Raw genomic sequence first — 17,796 nt, 5'->3', positions numbered from 1 at the left:
GGGTGGCTAACCCTCCGGGGTTAAAAATCCGAACGAAATCTTATCTTATCTCTTATCTTAACTTATTCGCCTTTTATATACCTAAAAAAGAGAAAGAAGACCTGGGATGGTCTTCTCCTGTTGTTACTATTGGGTCTCCGATCTCAAAAGAGGGACTCAGTACGTAACATATCTGGTTCCTCCCTTGGAACATTGTTACAGTACACACAGGGTTTTCATGTTGATATTTTTTCAAGTGCAGGATAAATAATGATTTATAGTTGACAAGACACATGTGCAACATTTAGGTAACTATATTCCGAAGCGTTACCCCTACACAACAGGCTTCTTCAGTCCAGTACAGACGAGGCAACAGAGATGTAATGAGTCCATCACCCTTGAAGACATAGTTGTGAGGTGGTCAGTCCCTCAGTCTGGAGAAGAGTATTGCTCCATAGTCTGGAACATTGGTATAGTATACCTTTATTATATAGTTTCACTGTCTCGAACATCAACTTCTGGTTCACTTGACAGATCTCCTAGGTAGACTAGGTGGTGTAAAAATTTAATAAAAATGTATTTTGATGCAAAAAAAGAAAAAAAATCTAGGAAAAGTATTTGAGTTGGGAGTTGAGTGACCTGGTGATTGCTGGCAAGTTTCATTAGTTGCTTCCAGTGTAATAACCAGAGAATGCTTCTTCCGATCGTCTTCAAACTTCTGGCGAGAATGCTTGATACTCAGAGCAGCACTATGAGATGCTGACTCACCTTCCTGACACTCAGAGCAGTACTGTGAGGTGCTGGCACTCACGTTCCTGACACTAGGAACAACACTGTGAGGTGCTGATACTCACCTTCCTGACACTAGGAACAACACTGTGAGGTGCTGATACTCACCTTCCTGACACTAGGAACAACAATGTGAGGTGCTGATACTCACCTTCCTGACACTAGGAACAACAATGTGAGGTGCTGATACTCACCTTCCTGACAATCAGAGCAGCAATGTGAGGCGCTGACACTCATCTCCTGACACTCAGAGCAGCACTATGAGACGCTGACACTCAGATGCGCTGTGAGGTGCTGACACTCAGAGCAGCTTTGTGAGGTGGTGACAATCAGAGCAGCTTTGTGAGGTGCTGACACTCAGAGCAACATTGTGAGGTGCTGACACTCAGAGCAGCACTGTGAGGTACTGACAATCACCTTCCTGACACTCAGAGCAGCACTGTGAGGTGCTGACACTCACCTTCCTGACACTCAGAGCAGCACTGTGAGGTGCTGACACTCACCTTCCTGACACTCAGAGCAGCACTGTGAGGTGCTGACACTCACCTTCCTGACACTCAGAGCAGCACTGTGAGGTGCTGACACTCACCTTCCTGACACTCAGAGCAGCACTGTGAGGTTCTGACACTCACCTTCCTCACACTCAGAGCAGCACTGTGAGGTACTGACACTCACCTTCCTGACACTCAGAGCAGCACTGTGAGGTGCTGACACTCACCTTCCTGACACTCAGAGCAGCACTGTGAGGTGCTGACACTCACCTTCCTGACACTCAGAGCAGCACTGTGAGGTGCTGACACTCACCTTCCTGACACTCAGAGCAGCACTGTGAGGTGCTGACACTCACCTTCCTGACACTCAGAGCAGCACTGTGAGGTGCTGACACTCACCTGACACTCAGAGCAGCACTGTGAGGTGCTGACACTCACCTTCCTGACACTCAGAGCAGAACTGTGAGGTGCTGACACTCACCTTCCTGACACTCAGAGCAGCACTGTGAGGTGCTGACATTCACGTTCCTGACAATTAGAGCAGCACTGTGAGGTGCTGACACTCAGAGCAGCACTGTGAGGTGCTGACACTCACCTTCCTGACACTCAGAGCAGCACTGTGAGGTGCTGACACTCACCTTCCTGACACTCAGAGCAGCACTGTGAGGTGCTGACACTCTCCTTCCTGACACTCAGAGCAGCACTGTGAGGTGCTGACACTCACCTTCCTGACACTCAGAGCAGCACTGTGAGGTGCTGACACCTTCCTGACACTCAGAGCAGCACTGTGAGGTGCTGACACTCACGTTCCTGACACTCAGAGCAGCACTGTGAGGTGCTGACACTCACCTTCCTGACACTCAGAGCAGCACTGTGAGGTGCTGACACTCACCTTCCTGACACTCAGAGCAGCACTGTGAGGTGCTGACGCTCACCTTCCTGACACTCAGAGCAGCACTGTGAGGTGCTGACACTCACCTGACACTCAGAGCAGCACTGTGAGGTGCTGACACTCACCTTCCTGACACTCAGAGCAGCACTGTGAGGTGCTGACACTCACCTTCCTGACACTCAGAGCAGCACTGTGAGGTGCTGACACTCACGTTCCTGACAATTAGAGCAGCACTGTGAGGTGCTGACACTCAGAGCAGCACTGTGAGGTGCTGACACTCACCTTCCTGACACTCAGAGCAGCACTGTGAGGTGCTGACACTCACCTTCCTGACACTCAGAGCAGCACTGTGAGGTGCTGACACTCACCTTCCTGACACTCAGAGCAGCACTGTGAGGTGCTGACACTCACCTTCCTGACACTCAGAGCAGCACTGTGAGGTGCTGACACTCACGTTCCTGACAATTAGAGCAGCACTGTGAGGTGCTGACACTCAGAGCAGCACTGTGAGGTGCTGACACTCACCTTAATGACACTCAGAGCAGCACTGTGAGGTGCTGACACTCACCTTCCTGACACTCAGAGCAGCACTGTGAGGTGCTGACACTCACGTTCCTGACAATCAGAGCAGCACTGTGAGGTGCTGACACTCACCTTCCTGACACTCAGAGCAGCACTGTGAGGTGCTGACACTCACCTTCCTGACACTCAGAGCAGCACTGTGAGGTGCTGACACTCACCTTCCTGACACTCAGAGCAGCACTGTGAGGTGCTGACACTCACGTTCCTGACAATTAGAGCAGCACTGTGAGATGCTGACACTCAGAGCAGCACTGTGAGGTGCTGACACTCACCTTAATGACACTCAGAGCAGCACTGTGAGGTGCTGACACTCACCTTCCTGACACTCAGAGCAGCACTGTGAGGTGCTGACACTCACGTTCCTGACAATCAGAGCAGCACTGTGAGGTGCTGACACTCACCTTCCTGACACTCAGAGCAGCACTGTGAGGTGCTGACACTCAGAGCAGCACTGTGAGGTGCTGACACTCACGTTCCTGACAATCAGAGCAGCACTGTGAGGTGCTGACACTCACCTTCCTGACACTCAGAGCAGCACTGTGAGGTGTTGACACTCACCTTCCTGACACTCAGAGCAGCACTGTGAGGTGCTGACACTCACCTTCCTGACACTCAGAGCAGCACTGTGAGGTGCTGACACTCACCTTCCTGACACTCAGAGCAGCACTGTGAGGTGCTGACACTCACCTTCCTGACACTCAGAGCAGCACTGTGAGGTGCTGACACTCACCTTCCTGACACTCAGAGCAGCACTGGATCAAAATCAATGGTGAGAGAGTAATTTTTAACATGTCCCTTGCCACAAAACTAACTCAACAAATCCTCGTAAATGATCTTACAATAGATAACTAATGCTTCATAATTTATTACGTTACATGGGTTAATATCTGCGTTAGTGGAAAGCTAAGCCTAGGCTATGTTAGTTAGTTTGTTACTTAGATAGTTATTTAGTTAGCTAGGTAGTTTGTTGGCTGGTTAGTTAGTTAGCTAGCTAGCTAGATAGTGAGTTAGCTACTTATATATAGTGAGGTATATACATCTCAGTGTATATATAAGGAGGTATATACATCTCTGTGTATATATATAGAGGTATATACATCTCTGTGTATATATAAGGAGGTATATACATCTCTGTGTATATATAAGGAGGTATATACATCTCTGTGTATATATAAGGAGGTATATACATCTCATCTCTCTCTCTCTCTCTCTATATATATATATATATATATATATATATATATATATATATATATATATAAGGATGTATATACATCTCTGTGTATATATAAGGAGGTATATACATCTCATTGTCTATATAAGAAGGTATGTACATCTCAGTATATGTATATATATATATATATATATATATATATATATATATATTTATATATATATATATATATATATATATATAAGGAGGTACATACTTCTCAGTGTATACATCTCAGTGTATATATAAGGAGGTATATACATCTCTGTGTATATATATAGAGGTATATACATCTCTGTGTATATATAAGGAGGTATATACATCTCTGTGTATATATAAGGAGGAATATACATCTCTGTGTTTATATAAGGAGGTATATACATATACATCTCTGTGTATATATAAGGAGGTATATACATCTCTGTGTATATATAAGGAAGAATATACATCTCTGTGTATATATAAGGAGGTATATACATCTCTGTGTATATATAAGGAGGTATATACATCTCAGTTTATATATAAGGAGGTATATACATCTCTGTGTATATATAACGAGGAATATACATCTCTGTGTATATATAAGTAGGTATATACATCTCTGTGTATATATAAGGATGTATATACATCTCTGTGTATATATAAGGAGGTATATACATCTCATTGTCTATATAAGAAGGTATGTACATCTCAGTATATGTATATATATATATATATATATATATATATATATATATATATATATATATATATATATATAGGATATATATATATATATATATATATATATAAGGAGGTACATACTTCTCAGTGTATACATCTCAGTGTATATATAAGGAGGTATATACATCTCTGTGTATATATATAGAGGTATATACATCTCTGTGTATATATAAGGAGGTATATACATCTCTGTGTATATATAAGGAGGTATATACGTCTCTGTGTATATATAAGGAGGTATATACATCTCTGTGTATATATAAGGAGGTATATACATCTCTGTGTATATATAAGGAGGTATGTGCATCTCTGTGTATATATAAGGAGGTATATACATCTCAGTGTATATATAAGGAGGTATGTGCATCTCTCTGTATATATAAGGAGGTATATACATCTCAGTGTATATATAAGGAGGTATATACATCTCTGTGTATATATAAGGAGGTATATACATCTCTGTGTATATATAAAGAGGTATATACATCTCTGTGTATATATAAGGAGGTATATACATCTCAGTGTATATATAAGGAGGTATATACATCTCATTGTATATATAAGGAGGTATATACATCTCTGTGTATATATAATGAGGTATATACATCTCTGTGTATATATATAAGGAGGTATATGCATCTCTGTGTATATATAAGGAGGTATATACATCTCTGTGTATATATAAGGAGGTATATACATCTCTCAGTGTATGGATATAGAATTATATACACCTCACTGCGTATATACCTCCGCGTGTCTCTTAGTGAAGGACATTATGTATTGGCAAGTATTTGCAATGTTTGGTACGACACCTTCTCCGGGTGAGCGGCAGCGTAAACAGAATCGTGCGTGTGGCAGCGAGGCGGCGATGGTTGGCATAGTGAGGGCTATCAACAAACATCGTTCACCTGCTGCTACGTTCACCTGCTACGTTCATCTCGACGTTCATCTACGTTCATCCTTGACTCTCACCTGAAACTACGTTCACCTGCTACGTTCATTTGCGACGTTCACCTGCTGCTACGTTCACCTGCTGCTACGTTCACCTGCTGCTACGTTCACCTGCTGCTACGTTCACCTGCTGCTACGTTCGCCTGCTGCCACGTTCACCCGCTGCGACATTCACCTGCTGCTACATTTATCTGCTGCCACGTTCATCTGCTGATCCGTTCACCTGCTGATACGTTCAGCAGTTGCTACGTTCACCTACTGCTGCGCTCACCTGCGACGTTCACCTGCTGCTACATTCACCTGCTGCGACGTTCACCTGCTTCGTTTACTTGCTGCGTTCACCTATTGCTACGCTCACCTGTGACGTTCACCTGCTGCTACGTTCACCTGCTACGTTCAACTACCATGTTTACTTGCGTCGTTCACCTAGTTCGTTCACTTACTACGTTTACCTGCAACGTTCACCTACGTTATTGAAGAGCGCTTCTGAACGCCGACGCACGTTCCTAACAGCGATGTTTAGTGCGAACGTTTCGCCATAGAGGGCATCGCCTCACTATCAGGAGCGATGTTAATTGAGACAAAATGTTCGGTTGTGGGAAAGTGAGCGAAAATGTATAGAAAAAATGCTTAATGGCACATGACGTTGTCGGTACGGTCGGTGGGTCGGTCGGTACAGCTGAGTCGGCGACTCAGTAGCAAGTCGGCAGTGATTGAGGGAGCTCCGGTGGTCGAAACATCGCCCGAAACTGTGCCAATTTAGTGTTTAAGTGTTTAGCAGATTGATGGCCAGGCTTAGGTGGGCAGATGAGCCACTGCGAGCCAGTAGAAGGCAGCAGCAGAAGCAGTAGCAGCAACAGCAGAAGCAGTAGCAGCAACAGCAGAAGCAGTAGCAGGAACAGCAGAAGCAGTAGCAGCAACAGCAGAAGCAGTAGCAGCAACAGCAGAAGCAGTAGCAGCAACAGCAGTAGCAGCAACAGCAGAAGCAGTAGCAGCAACAGCAGAAACAGTAGGTGGAAGCAACACAAGTTCAGACTGACAGGGAGATCGAAACTGCTTGTGACTGCTGGAAAACCCTGAGATAAACTGAACTGCTGAGAGCAGGAGTAGCTGAGCAGCAGTAACTGCTTCAGAATAATTTTTACTGCCTCAGCAGACAGGAGGAGGATTCTAAGTGCTTAAGAATGCTTTAAGTTCTCCAACAGCCAAACAGGAGGGTTTAAAGTGGTTCAACAGAACCAGGAGGGTTCAAAGTGCTTAACAGACATCAAGAGAGTTCTAAGTACTTTACAGACACACGGAGGGTTCTAACTGCTTCAACAGTCACCAGGAGGGTTCTAACTGCTTCAACAGTCACCAGGAGGGTTCTAACTGCTTCAACAGTCACCAGGAGGGTTCTAACTGCTTCAACAGTCACCAGGAGGGTTCTAACTGCTTCAACAGTCACCAGGAGGGTTCTAACTGCTTCAACAGTCACCAGGAGGGTTCTAAGTGCTTCAACGGACACCAGAGGGATTCAGCAGGCAGTAGGACGATACTAAATAATCCAGCAGGCAGCAGAGCCTGCTCACACACCTGCTACATTGGCTCCTACGACGCTTCCTGCTGGAGAGGTGGTTCTATGGTTCGGCTGCGGCAGTAGAACCACAAACACCACACTTTCTACAGGTAAAATTTTATTGTGTGTGTGTGTGTGTGTGTGTGTGTGTGTGTGTGTGTGTGTGTGTGTGTGTGTGTGTGTGTGTGTGTGTGTGTGTGTGTTTGTGTGTGTGTGTGTGTGTGTGTGTGTGTGTGTTTGTGTGTGTGTGTGTGTGTGTGTGTGTGTGTGTGTGTGTGTGTGTGTGTGTGTGTGTGTGTGTGTGTGTGTGTGTATGTGTGTGTGTGTGTGTGTGTGTGTGTGTGTGTGTGTGTGTATGTGTGTGTGTGTGTGTGTGTGTGTGTGTGTGTGTGTGTGTGTGAGTATGTGTGTGTGTGTGTGTGTGTGAGTATGTGTGTGTGTGTGTGTTTGTGTGTGTGTGTGTGTGTGTGTGTGTGTGTGTGTGTGTGTGTGTATGTGTGTGTGTATGTGTGTGTGTGTGTGTGTGTGTGTGTGTGTGTGTGTGTGTGTGTGTGTGTGTGTGTGTGTGTGTGTGTGTGTGTGTGTGTGTGTGTGTGTGTGTGTGTGTGTGTGTGTGTGTGTGTGTGTGTGTGTGTGTGTGTGTGTGTGTGTGTGTGTGTGTGTGTGTGTGTGTGTGTGTGTGTGTGTGTGTGTGTGTGTGTGTGTGTGTGTTTGTGTGTGTGTGTGCGCGCGCGCTCACCTATTCGTATCTCTTCTTAAAGCAATGTATGGATCCCGCCCCCACTTCTTCACTCTCCAGATTGTTCCACTCCCTGAAAATTCTAAAGCTGAAGAAATTCTTCCTAACATCCCTGTGATTCATCTGAGTTTTCAACTTCCAGTTGCGTCCCCTTGTTCCTGCATCCCATCTCTGAAACATTTTGGCCCTGTTCACCCTGTCAATTCCTCTCAGATTTTGTACGTCGTTATCATGTCTCCCCCTATCCCTCCTATCTTCCACTGTCGTCAAGCTGAGTTCGCTTAACCTCTCCTCATTAGCTTCACATAGCCTGCAAACGAAGACATCTCTGAATCTCTCTTCCGTTATGAATTCGCATATGCAAGAAACAGCACCCGGACCTAAGACTGACCCTTTTGGAACTCTTCTCGACAAGTGCATCCACTTTGACACTTCGTCACGTACCAGCACTCGTTGTTGGTACGTGATTCATTGCAGCGCCTTCTCTACTCTTCCTGCCTGCTCCTCTAGCTTTTGTACCAATCTCTTGTGTGGTACTGAGTCGAAAACCTTCTTACAGTCCAAGAAAATCAGTCCCCCCTTTTCTCCTGTCTTACTTCTGTTAACTTAACGAACTCCGGTAGGTTTGTGACGCAGGATTTTCCTCTCCTGAAGACGTTCTGGTTGTCATGTATGAGTCCATTCCTTTCTAGGTGCTCCACCACTCTTCAAGGTGCTCCACCACTCTTCAAGGTGCTTCACCACTCTTCAAGGTACTCCACCACTCTTCAAGGTGCTCCACCACTCTTCAAGGTGCTCCACCACTCTTCAAGGTGCAAGGTGCTCCACCACTCTTCAAGGTGCTCCACCACTCTTCAAGGTGCTCCACCACTCTTCAAGGTACTCCACCACTCTTCAAGGTGCTCCACCACTCTTCAAGGTGCTCCACCACTCTTCAAGGTACTCCACCACTCTTCAAGGTGCTCCACCACTCTTCACGGGACTCCACCACTCTTCAACTCCACCACTCTTCAAGGTGCTTCACCACTCTTCAAGGTGCTCCACCACTCTTCAAGGTGCTTCACCACTCTTCAAGGTGCTCCACCACTCTTCAAGGTGCTCCACCACTCTTCAAGGTACTCCACCACTCTTCAAGGTGCTTCACCACTCTTCAAGGTGCTCCACCACTCTTCAAGGTGCTCCACCACTCTTCAAGGTGCTTCACCACTCTTCAAGGTACTCCACCACTCTTCAAGGTGCTCCACCACTCTTCAAGGTACTCCACCACTCTTCAAGGTGCTCCACCACTCTTCAAGGTGCTCCACCACTCTTCAAGGTACTCCACCACTCTTCAAGGTGCTCCACCACTCTTCAAGGTGCTTCACCACTCTTCAAGGTGCTCCACCACTCTTCAAGGTGCTCCACCACTCTTCAAGGTACTCCACCACTCTTCAAGGTGCTTCACCACTCTTCAAGGTACTCCACCACTCTTCAAGGTGCTTCACCACTCTTCAAGGTGCTCCACCACTCTTCAAGGTGCTCCACCACTCTTCAAGGTGCTCCACCACTCTTCAAGGTGCTTCACCACTCTTCAAGGTGCTCCACCACTCTTCAAGGTGCTCCACCACTCTTCAAGGTACTCCACCACTCTTCAAGGTGCTCCACCACTCTTCAAGGTACTCCACCACTCTTCAAGGTGCTTCACCACTCTTCAAGGTGCTCCACCACTCTTCAAGGTACTCCACCACTCTTCAAGGTGCTCCACCACTCTTCAAGGTGCTCCACCACTCTTCAAGGTACTCCACCACTCTTCAAGGTGCTCCACCACTCTTCAAGGTGCTTCACCACTCTTCAAGGTGCTCCACCACTCTTCAAGGTACTCCACCACTCTTCAAGGTGCTCCACCACTCTTCAAGGTGCTCCACCACTCTTCAAGGTGCTCCACCACTCTTCAAGGTGCTCCACCACTCTTCAAGGTGCTCCACCACTCTTCAAGGTGCTCCACCACTCTTCAAGGTGCTCCACCACTCTTCAAGGTACTCCACCACTCTTCAAGGTGCTCCACCACTCTTCAAGGTACTCCACCACTCTTCAAGGTGCTTCACCACTCTTCAAGGTGCTCCACCACTCTTCAAGGTACTCCACCACTCTTCAAGGTGCTCCACCACTCTTCAAGGTGCTCCACCACTCTTCAAGGTACTCCACCACTCTTCAAGGTGCTCCACCACTCTTCAAGGTGCTCCACCACTCTTCAAGGTGCTCCACCACTCCACTCCTCATAATCTTCTCTGTGAATTTATATACTATACATGTCAGTGACACTGGCCTGTAGTATAATGCTACATGTCTACATGTCTACATGTCTACATGTCTACATGTCTTAAAACTGGGACTACATTTCCTATCTTCCACACCTCAAGTAGTTGCCCTGTTTCGATAGATATATTGAGGACTGTTGTTAGTGGCGCACAAGGCATCTGCTCCCTCTATCAGGACAGATGGAAAGATGTTATCTGGGCCCACCGTGTTTGTATGTGTGTGTGTGTACTCACTCACCTATTTGTACTCACTTATTTGTGGTTGCAGGGGTTGAGTCTTAGCTCCTGGCCCCGCCTCTTCACCGGTTGCTACTGGGTCCTCTCTCTCCCCGCTCCATGAGCTTTATCAAACCTCGTCTTAAAACTATGTACGGTTCCTGCCTCCACTACATCACTGTCTAGGCTATTCCACTGCCTGACAACTCTATGACTGAAGAAATACTTCCTAATATCTCTCTGACTCATCTGTGTCTTCAGCTTCCAATTGTGACCTCTTGTTTCTGTGTCCCCTCCCTGGAACATCCTGGCTTTGTCCACCTTGTCTATTCCGCGCAGTATTTTACATGTCGTTATTATGCCTCCCCTGACCCTCCTGCCCTCTAGTGTCGTCAGGCCGATTTCCCTTAACCTTTCTTCATAAGACATTACCCTTAGCTCTGGAACTAACCTTGTCGCAAACCTTTGCACTTTCTCTAGTTTCTTGCCGTCTGGACAGACTGGACCAGGTGTCCAGTCTGTCCAGGTCTCTTTGAAGTCCTGTCCGGTCATCATCTGATTTAATTCTCCTCATTAACTTCACATCGTCTGTGAACAGGGACACTTCTGAGTCTAATCCTTCTATCATGTCGTTCACATATACCAAAAATAGCACTGGCCCTAGGACCGACCCCTGTGGGACCCCGCTCGTCACAGGTGCCCACTGTGATACATCATTACGTACCATGGCTCGTTGTTGCCTCCCTGTCAGGTATTCTCTGATCCATTGCAGTGCCCTTCCTGTTATATGAGCCTGATCCTCTAGCTTCTGCACTAATCTCTTGTGAGGAACTGTGTCAAAGGCCTTCTTGCAGTCCAAGAAGATGCAATCAACCCACCCCTCTCTCTCGTGTCTAACTTCTGTTACTTTATCATAAAACTCCAGAAGGTGTGTGTGTGTGTGTGTGTGTGTGTGTGTGTGTGTGTGTGTGTGTGTGTGTGTGTGTGTGTGTGTGTGTGTGTGTGTGTGTGTGTGTGTGTGTGTGTGTGTGTGTGTGTGTGTGTGTGTGTGTGTGTGTGTGTGTGTGTGTGTGTGTGTGTGTGGTAGGGTGGGGAAGGTTGCGTGCACAAAGTCTACGGCTTCAAACTGCCACTTTTGACTACCAGTTAGCGTCACTGCTCGACTCGCTTACACTAACCAGTGAGAAAGAATTTTCACACATTCCTGTACAAAAAGATAATGTTAAAATGAAATTATATTTATTGATCCCAATATTAATAATGAAAAAATTGATATTGTTCACATTAATGTCGTGAACATTAATGACGTGAACATTAATAATGTGAACATTAATAATGTGAACATTAATAATGTTAACATTAATAATGTGAACATTAATAATGTGAACATTAATAATGTGAACATTAATAATGTGAACATTAATAATGTTAACATTAATAATGTTAACATTAATAATGTGAACATTAATAATGTGAACATTAATAATGTGAACATTAATAATGTGAACATTAATAATGTTAACATTAATAATGTTAACATTAATAATGTGAACATTAATAATGAGAACATTAATAATGAGAACATTAATAAAGAGAACATTAATAATTGTTTTTTTCAATAAGTCGGCCGTCTCCCACCGAGGCAAGGTGACCCAAAAAAGAAAGAAAATCCCCAAAAAGAAAATACTTTCATCATCATTCAACACTTTCACCACACTCACACATTATCACTGCTTTTGCAGAGGTGCTCAGAATACAACAGTTTAGAAGCATATACGTATAAAGATACACAGCATATCCCTCCAAACTGCCAATATCCCAAACCCCTCCTTTAAAGTGCAGGCATTGTACTTCCCATTTCCAGGACTCAAGTCCGACTATATGAAAATAACCGGTTTCCCTGAATCCCTTCACTAAATATTACCCTGCTCACACTCCAACAGATCGTCAGGTCCCAAGTATCATTCGTCTCCATTCACTCCTATCTAACACGCTCATGCACGCTTGCTGGAAGTCCAAGCCCCTCGCCCACAAAACCTCCTTTACCCCCTCTTTCCAACCCTTTCGAGGACGACCACTACCCCTCTTTCCTTCCCCTATAGATTTATATGCTTTCCATGTCATTCTACTTTGATCCATTCTCTCTAAATGACCAAACCACCTCAACAACCCCTCTTCTGCCCTCTGACTAATACTTTTATTAACTCCACACCTCCTAATTTCCACACTCCGAATTTTCTGCATAATATTTACACCACACATTGCCCTTAGACAGGACATCTCCACTGCCTCCAACCGTCTCCTTGCTGCTGCATTTACCACCCAAGCTTCACATCCATATAAGAGTGTTGGTACTACTATACTTTCATACATTCCCTTCTTTGCCTCCATAGATAACGTTTTTTGACTCCACATATACCTCAACGCACCACTCACCTTTTTTTCCTCATCAATTCTATGATTAACCTCATCCTTCATAAATCCATCCGCCGTCACTTCAACTCCCAAGTATCTGAAAACATTCACTTCTTCCATACTCCTCCTCCCCAATTTGATATCCAATTTTTCTTTATCTAAATCATTTGATACCCTCATCACCTTACTCTTTTCTATGTTCACTTTCAACTTTCTACCTTTACACACATTCTCAAACTCATCCACTAACCTTTGCAATTTTTCTTTAGAATCTCCCATAAGCACAGTATCATCAGCAAAAAGTAACTGTGTCAATTCCCATTTTAAATTTGATTCCCCATAATTTAATCCCACCCCTCTCCCGAACACCCTAGCATTTACTTCTTTTACAACCCCATCTATAAATATATTAAACAACCATGGTGACATTACACATCCCTGTCTAAGACCTACTTTTACCGGGAAGTATTCTCCCTCTCTTCTACATGCCCTAACCTGAGCCTCACTATCCTCATAAAAGCTCTTTACAGCATTTAGTAACTTACCACCTATTCCATATACTTGCAACATCTGCCACATTGCTCCTCTATCCACTCTATCATATGCCTTTTCTAAATCTATAAATGCAATAAAAACTCCCCTACCTTTATCTAAATACTGTTCACATATATGCTTCAATGTAAACACTTGATCTACACATCCCCTACCCACTCTGAAACCTCCTTGCTCATCCGCAATCCTACATTCTGTCTTATCTCTAATTCTTTCAATTATAACCCTACCGTACACTTTTCCTGGTATACTCAATAAACTTATTCCTCTATAATTTTTACAGTCTCTTTTGTCCCCTTTCCCTTTATATAAAGGGACTATACATGCTCTCCGCCAATCCCTAGGTACCTTCCCCTCTTTCATACATTTATTAAACAAAAGTACCAACCACTCCAACACTATATCCCCCCCTGCTTTTAACATTTCTGTCATGATCCCATCAGTTCCAGCTGCTTTACCCCCTTTCATTTTACGTAATGCCTCACGTACCTCCCCACACTTACATTCTGCTCTTCTTCACTCCTTAAAGATGGTATACCTCCCTCGCCAGTGCATGAAATTACCGCCTCCCTTTCTTCCTCAACATTTAAAAGTTCCTGAAAATATTCTCGCCATCTACCTAATACCTCCCTCTCCCCATCTACTAACTCCCCTACTCTGTTTATAACTGACAAATCCATACTTTCCCTAGGCTTTCTTAACTTGTTTAACTCACTCCAAAATTTTTTCTTATTTTCATTAAAATTTCTTGACAGTGCCTCTCTCACTCTATCATCTGCTCTCCTTTTGCACTCTCTCACCACTCTCTTCACCTTTCTTTTACTCTCCATATACTCTGCTCTTCTTATAACACTTCTGCTTTGTAAAAACCTCTCGTAAGCTACCTTTTTCTCTTTTATCACACCCTTTACTTCATCATTCCACCAATCACTCCTCTTTCCTCCTGCACCCACCCTCCTATGACCACAAACTTCTCCCCCACATTCTAATACTACATTTTTAAAACTATTCCAACCCTCTTCAACCCCCCCGCCCACTACTCATCTTTGCACTAGCCCACCTTTTTGCCAATAGTCGCTTATATCTCGCCCGAACTTCCTCCTCCCTTAGTTTATACACTTTCACCTCCCTCTTACTTGTTGTTGCCACCTTCCTCTTTTCCCATCTACCTCTTACTCTAACTGTAGCTACAAGTAAATAATGATCTGATATATCAGTTGCCCCTCTATAAACATGTACATCCTGGAGCCTACCCATCAACCTTTTATCCACCAATACATAATCTAACAAACTACTTTCATTACGTGCTACATCACACCTTGTATATTTATTTATCCTCTTTTTCATAAAATATGTATTACTTATTACCAAATTTCTTTATACACATAGCTCAATTAAAGGCTCCCCATTTACATTTACCCCTGGCACCCCAAATTTACCTACTATTCCCTCCATAATATTTTTACCCACTTTAGCATTGAAATCCCCAACCACCATTACTCTCACACTTGATTCAAAACTCCCCACGCATTCACTCAACATTTACCAGAATCTCTCTCTCTCCTCTACACTTCTCTCTTCTCCAGGTGCATACACGCTTACTATAACCCACTTTTCACATCCAATCTTTATTTTACTCCACATAATCCTTGAATTTATACATTTGTAGCCCCTCTTTTCCTGCCATAGCTTATCCTTCAACACTATTGCTACTCCTTCTTTAGCTCTAACTCTATTTGAAACCCCTGACCTAATCCCATTTATTCCTCTCCATTGAAACTCTCGCACCCCCTTCAGCTTTGTTTCACTTAAAGCCAGGACATCCAGTTTCTTCTCATTCATAACATCCACAATCATCTCTTTCTTATAATTTGCACAACATCCACGCACATTCAGACTTCCCACTTTGACGATTTTCTTCTTATTTTTTTAGTAATCTTTACAGGAAAAGGGGTTACTAGCCCATTGTTTCCGGCATTTTAGTTGACTTTTACAACACGCATGGCTTACGGAGGAAAGATTCTTATTCCACTTCCCCATGGATATAAAAGGAAAAGTAATAAGACCAAGAACTATTAAGATAAAATCAAAGAAAACTCAGATGAGTGTGTATAAATAAACATGTACATGTATGTGTAGTGTGATCTAAGTGTAAGTAGAAGTAGCAAGACGTACCTGTAATCTTGCATATTTATGAGACAGACAAAAGACACCAGCAATCCTACCATCATGTAAAACAATTACAGGCTTTCGTTTTACACTCACTTGGCAGGACGGTAGTACCTCCCTGGGTGGTTGCTGTCTACCAACCTACTATACCAATAATAATATAAACATTAATAATGAGAACATTAATAATGAGAACATTAATAATGAGAACATTAATAATATAAACATTAATAATGAGAACATTAATAACGAGAACATTAATAATGAGAACATTAATAATGAGAACATTAATAATGAGAACATTAATAATGAGAACATTAATAATATAAACATTAATAATGAGAACATTAATAATGAGAACATTAATAATGAGAACATTAATAATATAAACATTAATAATGAGAACATTAATAACGAGAACATTAATAATGAGAACATTAATAATGAGAACATTAATAATGAGAACATTAATAATGAGAACATTAATAATATAAACATTAATAATGAGAACATTAATAACGTGAACATTAATAATATAAACATTAATAATGTGAACATTAATAATGTGAACATTAATAATGTGAACATTAATAATATAAACATTAATAATATAAACATTAATAATGTGAACATTAATAATGAGAACATTAATAAAGAGAACATTAATAATGACAACATTAATAATGTGAACATTAATAATGTGAACATTAATAATGTGAACATTAATAATATAAACATTAATAATGTGAACATTAATAATATAAACATTAATAATGTGAACATTAATAATATAAACATTAATAATGTGAACAATAATAATATAAACATTAATAATATAAACATTAATAATTTGAACATTAATATTATAAACATTAATAACGTGAACATTAATAATATAATCATTAATAATGTGAACATTAATAATATAAACATTAATAATGAGAACATTAATAATATAAACATTAATAATATAAACATTAATAATGTGAACATTAATAATATAAACATTAATAATGTGAACAATAATAATATAAACATTAATAATATAAACATTAGTTATGTGAACATTAATATTATAAACATTAATAACGTGAACATTAATAATATAAACATTAATCATGTGAACATTAATAATATAAACATTAATAATGAGAACATTAATAATATAAACATTAATAATGTGAACATTAATAATATAAACATTAATAATGAGAACATTAATAATATAAACATTAATAATGAGAACATTAATAATATAAACATTAATAATGTGAACATTAATATTATAAACATTAATAATATAAACATTAATAGTGAGAACATTAATAATATAAACATTAATAATGAGAACATTAATAATATAAACATTAATAATGTGAACATTAATAATATAAACATTAATGATGTGAACATTAATAATGAGAACATTAATAATATAAACATTAATAATGTAAACATTAATAATGAGAACATTAATAATATAAACATTAATAATATAAACATTAATAATGAGAACATTATTAATATAAACATTAATAATATAAACATTAATAATGTGAACATTAATAATATAAACATTAATGATGTGAACATTAATAATGAGAACATTAATAATATAAACATTAATAATATAAACATTAATAATATAAACATTAATAATATAAACATTAATGATGTGAACATTAATAATGAGAATATTAATAATATAAACATTAATAATATAAACATTAATAATGAGAACATTAATAATATAAACATTAATAATATAAACATTAATAATATAAACATTAATAATGTGAACATTAATAATATAAACATTAATAATGTGAACATTAATAATATAAACATTAATAATATAAACATTAATAATGAGAACATTGTTAATATAAACATTAATAATGTGAACATTAATAATATAAACATTAATAATGAGAACATTAATAATATAAACATTAATAATGTGAACATTAATAATATAAACATTATTAATGTGAACATTAATAATATAAACATTAGTAATATAAATATTAATAATATAAACATTAATATTGTGAACATTAATAATATAAACATTAATATAAACATTAATAATATAAACATTAATAATGTGAACATTAATAATATAAACATTATTAATGTGAACATTAACAATATAAACATTAATAATGTGAACATTAATAATATAAACATTAATAATGAGAACATTAATAATATAAACATTAATAATGAG

General features: G+C 40.7%; 1 protein-coding gene across 1 annotated transcript in view; it reads left to right on the top strand.

Moving 5' to 3' along the window:
* The first annotated feature begins 6,314 nt into the window (after window positions 1-6,314).
* Window positions 6,315-17,796, top strand: part of LOC128687496 (osmotic avoidance abnormal protein 3-like) — a 238,803-nt gene continuing 227,321 nt past the window's right edge. The window contains exon 1 of the mRNA XM_070083939.1: window positions 6,315-7,288. The gene's annotated coding sequence lies outside the window, so the exon portion shown is untranslated. The remainder of the gene's footprint in view (window positions 7,289-17,796) is intronic.

The sequence above is a fragment of the Cherax quadricarinatus genome, chromosome 11, assembly GCF_038502225.1.
Source record: "Cherax quadricarinatus isolate ZL_2023a chromosome 11, ASM3850222v1, whole genome shotgun sequence".
Lineage (NCBI taxonomy): Eukaryota > Metazoa > Arthropoda > Malacostraca > Decapoda > Parastacidae > Cherax > Cherax quadricarinatus.
Note: the sequence above shows the minus strand (reverse complement) of the source record. Positions and strands in the feature narration are given on the sequence as shown.